At 31.4% G+C, this 12,172-nt stretch overlaps 1 protein-coding gene across 2 annotated transcripts in view; it reads right to left on the bottom strand.

The window, feature by feature from the left end:
* sano (CABIT domain-containing protein serrano) overlaps window positions 1-12,172 on the bottom strand; it is a 153,361-nt gene that overhangs the window by 55,853 nt on the left and 85,336 nt on the right. The window contains exon 1 of one of the 2 annotated variants that reach the window (XM_077439480.1): window positions 6,438-6,785. The exons of the other annotated variant lie outside the window; for it this stretch is intronic. The gene's annotated coding sequence lies outside the window, so the exon portion shown is untranslated. Of the gene's footprint in view, window positions 1-6,437; window positions 6,786-12,172 lie in introns of those variants that run through there. 2 annotated transcript variants of the gene reach the window in all.

Raw genomic sequence — 12,172 nt, 5'->3', positions numbered from 1 at the left:
TTGTTTCGAGTTATTGCCTGAAACAAGAATATTTTCAATTGAGAGAAAGAATAATAATGCAAGCTATCTTCAAAACAAGAAAGCAAGAAATATTGGATCAATTTCAAAAGAGATTTACTGACTTTAATGAGTTGCATAAAATTTGCAATTTCTTATCATCCATCTTTAAATATGGATGAAATAACGTACAGAGTGTAAAAAAACCATTCCAATGATTTTTCCAATGGATGTGGGGAATTATTGAACTACAGTGATTGAATTACAAAATTAAGTTACGTTGACACAATGAAATCTTCTCATATATGGAGTGTACTGTCTCCAGAAAAATACTCATATATGTAAAGACCGTTTATGACATACATATATACATATTATTTTGTTTTTGCAGTTATTCAAAGATATTTTGCCTTTTTAAATGAGTATTTTTAACTTTTATGAACTAAAACAAAGTAAAAACAATTATTCTTATAAGATTCTCATTAGATACTACTTGTAGATGAAAATAAAGCAGTGAATCATATTACATTTATATACGACCTAGTTAATTTTAATAATAATCAGCATTATTTATAATAAGCATTAACGGTATGAAAACAATGAAAATTTGACAAAACTTAAAAAAAAAACGTGACGTGCATCAATGAGAATTGCTATTTTGAAACAAACTAATAAAACATTACAAAATTACTATTTTTATAATCTTAATTGGACATCAAACATCTAATAAAACATAATATTTCGTTAAAAGTCACAGCAATTAATTTTATTTGAAAAAAAATGCAATTAACAGTTCAATATGCGAAATGCAACTCGAATCGAAAAGGGATAAACAACTGTTATAAATATGCAACTTTCAATATTGTGTCAACATTATATTTATTTTTCTTTCTCTTTTTTCTTTTATAAGACATTCCCTTCTTTGTTGTTTTGTATAATTTGTAATTATTATTATTATCCGCTATTATATAGCTTATTATTTTTATGATTGTGTTAAATGTGTTGTTTGTGTATATACAATATGTTTTATTTTTGTTATGTCTGATTTCTTTAGTTATTATTTTGTTTCTTTTCTTTTATTTTTGACCATTGTGGCGCATTAGGAATTCCTATAATACTACAATGGTCTAAACTTTAAATAAATAAATAATAATCCCCATAAAACAACTATGCATGCATGCATACATAATGTACCTGGAGGATCATTATTACATAGGAATTTTTAATAATTTGACACGTTTCTACTAAGGATAATGATTAAGTTAGCAGACCATGATTGCAAACCACTGTCACACAACATCCTCAATAGCTTTAACTGCCGTCTAAGTGTTTAGCAAAGTGAGATAGCCGGTAATTAGTCGATGCGAATCCGTTAGATTTCGCGAAGCAATCTACGTCGACCGTTAACGCATTTTTATATTCAATCTTCGAAATGCAACGCAACCGTGAAAATTCGCATGCATAAAAAACATCGATCGAAACCGTATATTTTTTAATAAAAACAATAAAGATGTCGTCTTCCGCATACACATTTCTTATCTTATTGTATTGATAAATTCCATAGGTCGGCTGTGCCGCGACTATTTGCACAACTGTTTCAGGTTATTGGCCGTCATGTTTCCATGCTTATTATCGTCACATTCTTGGTAGAAAATCTCATGTGGTAATTTGAGGTCAATTTCATTCATTCATCGCAATTCCGTTGTACCGGGCACATAAATGAGAATATCGTCTCTAGTCTAAACAGCTATAATTTAGTACGCCGATTTTTTTCCCTCACAGTCAAATAGATGAAGTGATAATTTTTCGCAAACGTTCCCACTTGGCGCACGAATTTAAAAAAAGAGATTTCCGGTCGCGTAAACACATATGTATATATGTATATGTATATATATACATGTGTGTATATACATACATAAATTAATAACATTGTGCGAACAATGTACACACAAATAAAATATAGTCTCGTACAACAATATTTATGATGTCACAAATGTAGATCTTTATTTAAAGCGAGCGGGCAAAAGCAAAAAAAAAAATCACATGTTAATTAAGTGTGTTAACTATTATAATAAAAAAGGCATCATTATAATAAATTAGCCATAAACTTGTCGAATATGATTTAAAAAATCGATAAAAATAAAAGTTTCACAGATTGCGCAATCGACCCGCGTACAATGTCAATAACCTGCTTTCGTATCCTTGACACGACGTTACACATTGGTCATCTGAAAGGTTATGAACAGTTTTTGCATATCATGGCATAATTGAACCACCATAGAAAGATTTATAACTTTTTATCAAATATTTCGAAACATTAAACGTGCACCTTAATTGTAGATTTCATTCTTAGGAGTAAAATTAAAACATAAAATACTTGCATAATATACATATTTTCATATATACATTTTACTATACCTATCTAAAAATGTGAAATAGAAACGAGGGGTGCAAAACAAGGATCATCATTTACAAATATTTTCGTGGAAAATTTTTACCACCGTTATTTTCTTTCTAGAAATCAATGGAAACCATTTAAAATTATCTCAATTATAAAAATTTAGAGATACATACATAAATGGATAGACAAGTGAGGAACGCTAGATTAGATGTATCTACACACACACGTACGTTTGTATGCATTTAGCAGTCGAGCTATATTTTGTCACATTTAAATTCGGCAGTGTCGACGCTTGGACGGAGAGCATGTCCCGAGAGCCGAAGAGGTGTTAAGCAATCCTAAAGTAAAGCAAAAAACGTAGTTGAAAAACTAGACTTACAGTTAGGCGCGAGTGAGTGCAGCAGCAGCAGCATCACAGCAAGCAAGCAAAGCAAGCAAGCAGCGAATGTTGGAGGCCGTAAGACTGGTAGCCGTGGCCTGCTCGGGCACAGGCCTCGCGTCTCACCGCTAATCGTCTGTTTATTCTGTTTTAACCCTAAACAAACGGACACTCGAGAGGGCTTTCATAACAAACTGATGCCTCATGGTCTTACCGGTGTTGTCAAGGGACCGCCATGGCACGTACGCCATAGACAAAGCCCCATTCCTAAACGCGCGGCTACCGTATGCCAGAGAGTGCGCTCTCAATCTAAATATTTCTTCTACTCTGGCATACATACATATGTGCATGTAAATACATGCATACTATATAGACGACATACGTATCCTCTCAACAATAGAAAATCGTTTATAAAATATCAACGTCCGCTCTACGGATCGATTGTTTAATGTTACAAGTGGGGAATGCTTGCCTATACTAAACGAATGTTTATTTATCAATTCCACTCGAGTTTCGAATTCCAGCTTAAATATTTCTAATGAATAAATAATCAAAGAGATTCAAATTTAATGGCTCAATGAGATGTTGTTTCAATATCAAAATAAATTAATATATTTATTTATTTAATATACTTGGGGGAGGCGGCAAAGCCGATAGGCCCAAGGGGTTTGAAATAAACATATTTTACAAATTATACATACATATATGCAATAAAAAAATGAGAAAAATTAAAATACATTAAAAAACAATATTAAAATAAAATAAGAGAAGAAAAAAAAAATATATATAAACAAAAAAGATAAAAATACAGAAATATGATTATGGGAAAGAAGAATCACAAAAATCCTTTGGTTTTAAAAAAAGTATCAAGTTTATTCTTAAAAATATTAATATTAATAGAGGTTACTAAATCGTTGGGAAGACTATTCCAAACTGAAACCACTCTGTTAGAAAAGAATGTATCTCTGATCAATTTATTAGATTTATCTTTTTGGAGTCTAAGCGAGTGACCTCTGAGGTGAGTGTTTATGTTGAATGAAATAAGATTAGACATATGACAATTATAGTGATTATTGAGAATTTTCTGGACTTCGATTAAGTCACCTCTAGTTCTTCTCGTCTCCAATGTTGTACATAATATTATAAATATATATATTTATAATATTATGTACAATTCCAATAATCCAAAACGTTTGATGAATCAATATTCTAAAGTTAATAAGAAATATATAATTAGGGGAAAAATTTCATTTATAATAATAATTTCAATACATATAAAAATACGTATACAAAGATATCAAATAATTTGTAATTATTTTAATTTGAATTTCTTGAATAGTAGAAGTTCGAGTTATCATTGTTTTATTGGTGAAAAGCGTTTTGTTTACTGTTTGTATTGCATTATTAAATAGAAAATAAATGATTACATAGAAATAGAATAAACACGTTCGCAAATAACTAGTTGTATCAGATGTGTTACGTCTCATTTGTTTGTTTAAAACTAGAGCAGTCGAACGAAATCTGTATTACTTTTGGGTAACTCGTATGTATGTATATTTAATCGAGATAAATATGTATTAAGGACGATGCTCATTCTACATTTAAAATGCGGATATAATAATAATTGTGTCAATACATATACATAAATGCACATCCGATTTAAATTTATAGACCAAGTCACAAGAGACACCTACAATTATTATATGTAAATAATAATCGTACGAATCTTTTTCGCACTGATTAACGTCGTGCGCTTATTTATATTCCTTTACATTCATCGAAGGGTTACAATTTAATTTTAATTATATGCAAGAATATTTTTATTTGTTTCAAATTATGCCAAGATAAAAATCTAAATTCACTTTGTAGAATCGAATACGTAACATTTTTCAATCGCGGTACAATGATACTTGCATTAAAAGTCACTGATCTCTACACTGAGCTTATAGTTTTTTCTTCTATATTGTTACTCACGAACCGACTGACAAGGTCGATTAGCAACGCTGTCAATCTCACCATTTAATTTGACATCTTCCACGGAGAAACCATTTTATTCAGACTGAATTCAAACGTTTTCCAATTTCAGATTGAATATGTGTGATAATTAACACAGTTAAAGCGCGATGAAAATACCTTTGTTTGTATGCAATGATTGGGTTTGGTTTTATACTGCTCGTTCAAGTCGCTCAAAAGAAAATCGATTTTTATATAAAGATCTCTGGTGTGGATCGCAAATTTAGATGAACAGATTGTATGCAAAACAATTTAAATATAATCCGAACAAAGCATGTGTTTAAATAAAAGCATTAATTACTCAGACATACTTTCGATTAATGAAATTAGAATCAGTGTTTCGGAATGTTTACACGCTGCGAGAGTGACCTCGATAGTAAAAATAAAAATATGCGAATAAATATTAATCACAACATAAGCGCGTTTCGCTGCAACCAAAATTAATTCCAATAATGTATTCATTAATTTTCACGTGTTCAGTGAAAATTTACACGCTTAAAAAATTTCCGATTTGCATACGACCTCAAAAATTAATGCTCACTTTCATCGTGTTTGTCTCCATAATCGAGAAAGACTTCCACACGACGTAGAAATTTGTACCTCGTCCGAGTGTAACACTTTTGCATTTGCATTTTCACACGAATATTTGTATGCGAACCAATTTATCAAAACGGCATGATTATCGGCGGATTATAAATTATCATATTTTAAATTCATCTATGAATCAATAAATAAAAAAAATAATATTGTGCAATCGAGGCATACCTATACACATTCTTTTTGCTACGTAGATAAATTGACGTGTTCTCTCGAAATATCATATTTACTCACGACAACCAAAACAAAGTAAATGAAATATTTACACGTTCGGTAAACGTTTATTTATATTTAAAGAACACTTTTTATAACGCACACTTGATTTTGATACTTACATATATAATCATCATATTATACAAAAAAAATTTAAATTGTGCAAGCATCATTTAAACTTGCAGAAATTAAAAGTAATAAGATTGGAATTAAATATATACATATATATATATATATATATATATATATATATATATATATATATATATATATATATATATATATATACATACATAAAATTAGAATGAATTTGATATTATAGAAAAAATTGACAATTTGGTCACTGCTACTTGATTTCACACACGGACACACCTTTTTAGAGTAATTTAAAGTAGTTTACACATTCGATATTTAAAATTGTGCAAATATTCACAAATATAACCAATATTATAGAAATATTAATAAACCAACAATTGCACGTTTCAGTCGACGTATATACGTATATGTACATATGTACATATGGAAGTCAAGAGTCCCGGAACACTTTAAAAAAAATATTATCCCAAATATACATATTTCCTTGTCGATGGAAAATAATTTTCCTAAATTCTACAAATCCCAGAAAAATCACAGACCGTTAAGTTGACTGATTTCATTTTATGGAAAATATAGTCATAAATATGAATGGTATATATTATAAAAGATCGGTTTGTAGTCCAAGATTCTCAATGTTACCCACTTGTGGTTATTTACTCCGAGACTCTTGAAATAAGCAAAATGCATCAAGTACATACATATAGCCTAAACGAAAAATGACAAAAATTGCACAATACTCACAATATTCAAGTTGCGCAAAATCCAGTCCAAAATATAGCACAGGATGCTTTCACCAAGGAACAGTTTAAAAATCCACACTGATACACTCGACTAAACCATTAAAATAAATAAAAAATGAAGTATTGCAGACAAAACGAAACGTTCCACGAAATATATGACACTCGGGGGGGGGGGGGGTTTGATTCGTGGCGTGCAGATCGATTTAACGCGTTCAATTTCACGGAGCGACCTGTCGAATTCACGGATGTAAATTTTCACTGATCATCGCCGGATCCGAGATAAAAGTGTGGGTGCACGCGAGACGACGAGAGAGAGACGTCCGCGCCATTCGACGTCGACCTTCGCAATGGCGGAGCGTTGCGTGTCGCGCAGCAAAGCAACACACAAGTACGGGACAATACCCGGGAGCTGGTGATCGAGCGAGACGAGGCTATGGCCGAGAGCGTAGGTGTGAACGAGCCAGAAGTATGCGAAAGGGGAAGAAGAAGCTGCAGCTCGGCCGCATACAAAGTCGCCGGTCGGTCGAGACAGCCGTAGAGAGCCACGTAAACCTCGAGAGCCTTCAACTTCTAAAGGTGCATACATATTTTCTTTCCGCGTTTTAAAAATTCAACCGCTCTGCGATGCGATGGCGAACTTTCGTAGCCGAACGGTGGATGCTTTGTATGAACTTTTTAGAATATCTCTACGGTAGTACATATAATGTGCTCGTACCGAATAGATTACATGGTGAATGCACGATTAATATAAACCAAATGTAACTGTGTGACAGTAAAAACAATATGATGGCCATAAAAATTATACTGGAAATAAAAATAAATTTATTATCAGAAGAGTAAGGAAGGTAAAAACAGAAGTATTTTTCAAAGGTGTGCATGGTTAATATAAAATAATTATAACTGAATATACATACATACATAGATAAATATATAACTGTGTAACATTAAAACGTAATCCAATGATCATAACTATAATAATAGAGATATTTTGTAAATAAATTTACTGAATGCAACAGCATAAATATGTTAATAATTCCCTGCCACAACTCATCAGAGGTTCTACATAGGATTATATAAAAGACACTTTAGTTGAAAGTAGAATGAATACATTTATGTGTTAGTCCATTGTGCAAAATCAACAGTTTCCAACTCAATAATGCCATCACATTATTAATACAATCTCGGGGTACTGTAACTCAAACTATAGATAGAAATCGAAGTTGGTCAGAATCTATTGAACGGTTTTTTTCAATATTCATTCATATCCACAATCAAACCTTGCTGTAATGATTATAAGGTTTCATGACTATAGATAAATTAATTCAAATCATTGTGGATATATGTATGTATGTATACATATATTGTTCACTCGGATTAGTGAAGTTCAGAAATCGGAATTGGCCCCACCTGAGTTATAGTAGTGGTATTGCTATGATATGTTGCGCCGCGTCGTTCACTTGCACGGATTTGTCTTCTTAATTCTGTACCTTTCTCTGTACAGGCGAATTTTCATGTATAGGCGTTCAGTCGAAGACAAAAACATTTTTTAATATATGTACTTGTCTCTTCAAGCATTTATGGAATTTTTTTCGTTAAAATAACACATATTTACACGTAACTTTTTGAGTACAAATATGACAAGGGACTCGGCTCGCGAAATGACTCCTTCAGAAAAAATCAGTGCGTAGTGCGCGGAAACAAAAAACGAGACCTTGGAATGCTAATTCACAATCGATTGCTCGACAAATTATTCAGAAGATAAGGTTTTGAAGACAAACAAGATGTTATTAAGAAAGGTAGCTACTTAGAATATTTATATTAGCACAAAAATGAAAAATTATACTCATCGAAAAATTATTAAAATCAATTAAAAATATTTTTGTACATACTTATATTTTTTTGTCCATACCTAGTCCCTTCGTTTTAAAAAACGGCACACCACTGATGTATGTACATATATATATATATATATATATATATATATATATATATATATATATATATATATATATATATACATTTACATATGCATATGTATATATTGCGTAATATATACATTTACATATATAGCACACTCGTCGCTTTGGAGCAATCTGTTAGACGAGTGTGCTTGATTAATTGATTTTGTAAAATAAAATAAAATATATATTGCGCTATGAATTAAAATAAAAATAAGTTACAGAACAAATATAAATTAAATATATAAAAACTAAACAAAATAATTCGTCCAATACATATTATATTACATACTATAAAGAAAGAGGGCAATTGCTGTATTTTCGTGTTCCATATTGCTATGGCATGCTTCTTGATATGTCAAAATAATATTATATAATTCATTACAAAATTCCATCCGTTTCATGTTTATCTTATTATTACACTTACAGGATTTAAGGGAGCTAAAAAGCCATAGTAATGGTTGCTTTGCGTGTGATGTACATACATATATAATACATATAATAAAATATTTTGTTCAACACTTAGTCAACTTCAGGCTTAAAATATTATAAAAATTCTAACGTACATAAACCGATTATAAATGTTTATAAGAGATATTGCAAAATAACGTAAACATTTATATTAATACTGTGTATAAAATTGCGTCAAATATTAGGAGGGGATAGATATCCCACGGTCGCCAAACCATGGAGGGTGCCACAGCGGGATTTGATATTTTAATCTTAACTTGCATATTAAATCATCGTGAATTTGCCGTTGTTGCTCTATGTACATATACATAAAAAATGGGGAGCGGCAGTAATTCGTCCCTGGGTGCAAAAAACCCTAGCTAAAATTATGAGAATATATATATGTACGTCTAAAGACAGCTATAAAATCATAGGATGATAAACTTCAACGTCAAATTACAGACACGGTGCAGTTAAAAATGATAGCTAATGGAATAAAATTGTGGCATGCAATATTCAAACTCCTCAAGAATAATTTTCTTTATTAGGTCGTTAAAAGCACGAAAAACAAAACTCATTGCCAGTCAATACATGTAAAAATATTAAGCCGAACAAAAAATATTATTTGAAAAATTACCATATTCATAATTAAAAATGTCAGTAGGTAATTTTGTAGCGTGAATTTCGAATTGAAAATATGACTATACTAATGTTTTCTACGTGGAATGTATAGGCACTTGCTCTGATGGAAAAAAAAAGTTTGTGTAAACTGAAACGCATTATTTAAATTTTTTTTGGGACGATCAAAGTACATTACGAAGACAATTCTTTCCGTGTAGAGTTCACCAAATCGAGTCGATGAAAAAAAGTGAATGAAATTTATAAATTAACCACACACACACATTCGACTCCAAAGGTTACAACTTATTGTCACGTAAAAAGCGGAAGTGCCTACCCAGAGTGACTCGAAAAACGAGACAGAGCATTTGTTCCGAATAAGGAGAGTAACAATCCAAAACGGTGTTTATATTGCGGCGAAAATACATATAACCACCATTTCGTCGTTATACTCGTTGGATTTCCTTTAGTAAATTGACTTAGCGCTAAATCATCGTGGGTTACACTCGTTATAACGGCATTTTCCTAGACTAGGCGCACAAACACACTACGTATTGAAAACAATATTTACACGCACACACTATTTCATAAACTCGTACGTTGCTTGTACTGTGAAATAATACAGTCGTAGTAATCAAATCGATATGATGTTTTTTTTCATACGATTTCCACGAATAGATCGAAAGCGGTTGACGAAAAATTTACATTTTCTCACGCGCGCAAATTATGTGCATATTCTCGCGTAATTGTCTTATGTTTTGCATCAATAATCTCCACTGGCAGTTTGAGATATTGTCGGTGAAACGATGTGAGAATACAAGAAGCGTTCTAAACTACTAAACGATCGAACGATAAAATTCATTAATTATTTACACGGCGAATTTTCCCGCTGACACTGATACTCGATAGTTTTCGTCTCGGTTAATTAGGCGCTTAACATATGGCGAATGTGCATTTCATTGGTGTTGACCTCTTTATTTGAGTTTATTGATAATAAAAAAATATTTTAGTAGTAGAAAAAAAATAAGAAAGTTCCGCTCGGAACTTTCTTTCAAGATTTACAATTGCTGAGGAGAATCTGAGCACTTGTGTATTTCAAAGTCGTACTGTTGTGTCAACGTCTTACGAAATTTACATTTCCTCGACACTTTATTCTTCTCCACAAGTCCAAACGGCCGATAGCTGATTGAATACTAACTGACAATCACACAGGAAGTCTCATCGTACGCGATCAAATTAGTATTATTGTTGTTTATATCCAAGCGAACCTATCGGTTCATACTTAGTTCAATTCAAAAAAGAGCGATCTATTAACTATTCGATAAACATCTAAGGAAGATGCAAGTATATAGATAACAGTAAAGAATTGGCATTAAGCCTAACTAACATAACAGCTTTATCCGGAGGCACTGCATTCTTGACCACCCTTTTTGCCACGACACTCTTCGCACGATGACAACCGGTGATGATTGTGAATAACGGATCGGAAACGAGACGAAAAAAACTACGTATAAAAAACACATGTATTAGTCGAGGAAAAAATAAATAAAAATAAAAATAGGAATACTTCGACCATATGTTAAAACGGTCAAAGTCTTGCAAAAATCCATCCATATACGCATGTATAGATAAACACCCGTTAAAATTGAGCCGGTACCAAAAAGTCATCAATAATCGTCAAACTCAAATATTCTGCCCAATTAAAGATTATCCTCCACCATTCGAGCACAGCAACACTCTAAATTGCAACATTAAAAAAATACATAAAATTTTCCATCAATTTCTTAACTTTTAATACTGAAAATAAAACTAACGAAATTTAACTAACGGAAAAATCTTAAAATTACATATACATATGTAATATTTTTATTATTAAGACTATTTTAATATTTCACACGAAAAGAAAATCATGTACGTTAAATGTAAACAGTTTATTATCACGTGCGGTCGAGCATTAACTGCGTTTTTTTGACTAACATTACCGTTTCATCGTTTGCGTTTTTACAGAAAAGTCAAATTGTATCAAAAGTGACCTTTGTGATGTTCGTAACGACCTTTGCGACCGTTATTTCCACAATCGGTCAACATCGAACGGATTCCGTTACATTTTAATATCAATTAAAATGTTTTCATTTTATTGACATTGTTAAACATTTCGGAATTTCACCGATATAAAATAAATGCTTAAGAAATCGATTATGGATGCGACGCACCATTATAAATTTGCCACTAAAAGTATTTAAAAGCCATTATGCGGCAATTAGAGATGGCATTTGTTAACTTATCACAAGCGATACCGCCAAGACTGCTTTATTAGTATCTAAAGAAATATTCAACCCATAAATTTTTCACTGCAGAATAACTATTATACTTCAGAAAATGTTGTAATGTTGACCACACCTGCGATTTGATGTCTATTTTAAGTGTTTTTATCAAACCTTTAAATCAGAACTAGGACATACATAAAACAAAATAACAGTTAATGTCAATAATTGTCTCTAAAATTCATAGATTTTAATTCGACAATTTTAAAAATAATATGGTATAAATTCATCGATCTTTTATCAATAGATAAGTAAATGGACGCGTCAAAAAGTCAATCACCCTATAATTATCGTTAAATATTTGCTTTATCACTCCAGCCCGACTTGCTCTGTTTATTAATGGCAAACAAAATATGTCACTTTTTTTGAAAATATTAAATATTTAA

This window comes from Arctopsyche grandis, chromosome 10 (assembly GCF_051622035.1).
Source record: "Arctopsyche grandis isolate Sample6627 chromosome 10, ASM5162203v2, whole genome shotgun sequence".
Classification (NCBI taxonomy): domain Eukaryota; kingdom Metazoa; phylum Arthropoda; class Insecta; order Trichoptera; family Hydropsychidae; genus Arctopsyche; species Arctopsyche grandis.
The sequence above is the reverse complement of the archived record's forward strand: the minus strand, read 5'-3'. Positions and strand labels throughout refer to the sequence as shown.